Source organism: Mobula birostris, chromosome 24 (assembly GCF_030028105.1).
Source record: "Mobula birostris isolate sMobBir1 chromosome 24, sMobBir1.hap1, whole genome shotgun sequence".
In the NCBI taxonomy this organism is placed as follows: domain Eukaryota; kingdom Metazoa; phylum Chordata; class Chondrichthyes; order Myliobatiformes; family Myliobatidae; genus Mobula; species Mobula birostris.
The window spans coordinates 52,574,522-52,578,094 of record NC_092393.1 but is presented as its reverse complement, the minus strand read 5'-3'; positions in this window follow the sequence as shown (position 1 = coordinate 52,578,094).

The window sequence follows — 3,573 nt, the reverse complement described above, 5'->3', positions numbered from 1 at the left end:
CGGTGAGACGAGTGCATGAATGATCTGTCACACCTTGGCTGACAGAGTCATCACAAACAGGATTTAATGCTCCTAAATTACTGGAGGTGTGAAGAGGATCCAGCAACTAATTTTCACATTATGGGATAAAGAGGCTCAGCATATTCTATGCGTAGTTTTGACCCAAAAAGTCAACACTTTCATACCTCCCACAGATGTTGCTCAACCTGCTGAGTTTGCCCAGCAGATTCTTTGTTGCTCCAGGTTCCAGTATCTATATTAGACATGCAAAAGGAGAGACTTAACAACCAAAAGATCCAACCGCTAACCACGCCACCAATTACTCGTGTCCACACTGCACCAGAATATGTGGATCCCAATTCGATCTCCAATAGACAACAGCTTAGGCGAATGTCATACTTGGCTGGTGTGATTGGACTACTGCGCTCTGGCCATTTTATTAGGTACCTCATGTTCACGGGCTTCTGATACTATAGCCCATCCACCTGAGTGTTCAGAATGTTCTTTTGCACAACACTGCAGTAACGCGCCATTATTTGAGTTACTGTTGCTTTTCTGTCAGCTTGAACTAGTCTGGTCATTCTCTGACTTCTCGCATTAACAAGGCATTTTTGCCCACGGAACTGTCGCTCGCTGGATGATTTTTGTTTTTCGCACCATTCTCTGTAAACCCTAGAAACCGTTGCATACGAAAATCGCTGGAGATCAGCAGTTTTGGAGATACTAAAACCACCCCATCTGACGGCAACAATCATTCCACAGCCAAAGTCACTTAGATCACGTTACTTCCCCATTCTGATGTTTGGTCTGAACAACAACTGAACCTCGTGACCATGTCTGTAAGCTTTTATGCATTAAGTTGCAGCCACATGATTGCCTGATTAGATACTTGCATTAATGATTCAATGCCCATTCTGAAATCTGATGGCAGAGGGTAAGAAGCTGTTCCTAAAATGTTGACTGTGCACCTTCAGGATCCTCTACCTCCTCCCTGATGGTAGCAATGAGGAGAGGGATGTCCTGGGTGATGGAACCCCACTAAATGATGGAGCATTGCTTTTAGAAGATGTCCTTGATGCTGGGGAGCCTCATACCCACGATGGAGCTGGCCGAGTTTAAAACCGTCTGCAGCTCTTTCTGATCCTGTGCAGTGGCCCCTCCATACCAGACAGTGATACGAAGAGTCAGAATGCGTTCCACGGTACATCAGTAGAAATTTGCTAGTCATTGGCAACATACAAAATCTCCTCACACTACTATTCTACTATTTAACACCGCTATCCTGACAGCCCTTGACCCACTCCCACTCTGAAAAGTAAACTAATGCTAGAAGTTTCTAGTGAGGTTCCAAACATTTATTGCTCATATTGCCATTGAGAAGGTGATGGTGGATTACTTTCCGGAACCGCTGCGTATATCTTAGTGATCTTCCAGAGTGCTGTGCGTATTTGGGAATTTAGACCCTTAGATAAAGAAGGAAGGGTGATATATTTCCAGTGCAGGCTAGTGTGTGACTTGTAGGTAGTGGTGTTCCAATGCAAGTACTGCACTTGGCTTTCTTTATGGTAAAGGTTATGGATTTTCTCGTTAACCTGCTGACTGTTAATTATTAGGTCTATTGCCTTCAATCGAGTTGATTGAAACCCATTTAAATGTATTGTAAATCCAAAATTGAACGTCTGAAGAAAAGTTTAAAGTACAAAGTTCAAAGTACATTTATTATCAAAGTACGTATACATTATACTACCTTGAGATTCGTCTCCTTACAGGCAGCCACAAAACAAAGAAACCCAATAGACACACACACACACAAAATGCTGGTGGAACGCAGCAGGCCAGGCAGCATTTATAGGAAGAGGTATAGTCGACGTTTCGGGAGGGTCCCGGCCCGAAACGTCAACTGTACCTCTTCCTATAGATGCTGCCTGGCCTGCTGTGTTCCACCGGCATTTTGTGTGTGTGTTGCTTGAATTTCCAGCATCTGCAGATTTCCTCGTGTCTACGTTTTGAAACCCAATAGAACCCATTTAAAAAAGACCATCAAGCACCCAATGTGCAGAAAAAAGACAAGCCATGCAAACAATAAAAGTAAGCAAATAACATTCAGCACTGAATACCAATCCTCGTAGAGAGATCAGAAGTGGGGAGAGTGAGCAGTTTCAAGTTCTTGGGTGTCAATATCTCTGAAGACCTAACCTATCAAGGCAGTTATAAAGAAGTCAAGACAGCGACTATACTTCATTAGGAGTTTGAAGAGATTTAGTTTGTCAATAAATACACTCAAAAACTTCTATAGATGTACCGTGGAGAGCATTCTGACAGGCTGCATCACTGTCTGGTATGGGGGCGGGGGGGCTACTGCACAGGACCGAAAGAAGCTGCAGGGGTTGTAAATTTAGTCAGCTCCATTTTGGGCACTAGCCTACAAAGTACCCAGGATACCTTCAAGGAGCGGTGTCTCAGAAAGGTAGCATCCATTATTAAGGACCCCCAGCACCCAGGGCATGCCCTTTTCTCACTGTTACCATCAGGTAGGAGATACAGAAGCCTGAAGGCACACACTCAGCGAGTCAGGAACAGCTTCTTCCCCTCTGCCATCCAATTCCTAAATGGACATTGAATCCGTGAACACTACATCAATTTTTTAATATATATATTATTTATGTTTTTGCACGATTTTTAGTCTATTCAATATATGTATACTATAATTGATTTACAAATTAAATTATTATTATCACTATTTAACTTTCTTCTATATTATGTATTGCATTGAACTGCTGCTGCTAAGTTAACAAATTTCATGACACATGCCGGTGATGATAAACCTGATTCTGGTTCTGATTCTGAATTTCACCAAAGTGACTCCATGGCTACAGAGCCAGTCATCAGTGCAGCCAGTCCTGGAGCCCATTAGCTACAGGCCACAAACTCACTTCAGCGTGAAGATGAGAAAACCTTGCAGAACAGGGAGCTGAATGCTGGCCCATCCCTTTTCTCCGGCCCCGACACCCTGACCTTTTCAATCTGGCCTGGTGATTAAACCGTCCAAAACTCGGGCAGTTCCTCGCTCTCGGACGTGGGCACTGCTACTTTGATAGACTCTCAGGCCCAGGCTCCACTGCCTTGATTCAGCCCAAAACTGACCTTTCCAATTCAGCCCAGTGCTTAAGTCGATCGAACTTCAGGCCTTCCCTTGTTCTTGGGCCCTGCTGCCTCAACTCTGCATTGATTCCACTCTCCTCGGTTCTGCCTCATCGACTTGTTCCAGACTGCAATTAGCCCTCCGAGTGAAGGAGATTCTTCCTCTGGTCTTTAATCTTTTCTTTATTGCCCATTATGCCGCTGCCATTTAGGGTGACAATGAAGGTCCTCCATCTCTGGCGGTTTTCAGGGCTTCCTTCATCATAAGACCATAAGACATTGGAGCAGAATCAGGCCACCTGGCCCATTGAGTCTGTTCCGCCACTCAATCATGGCTGATCCTATCTCCTAAGTCAGTAGCTTCCTTTCGATTTACTGTCGGTCATGCAAGTCCCGGGTGGAGGCTCAGTGTTACTGTTGCATTCAGATACA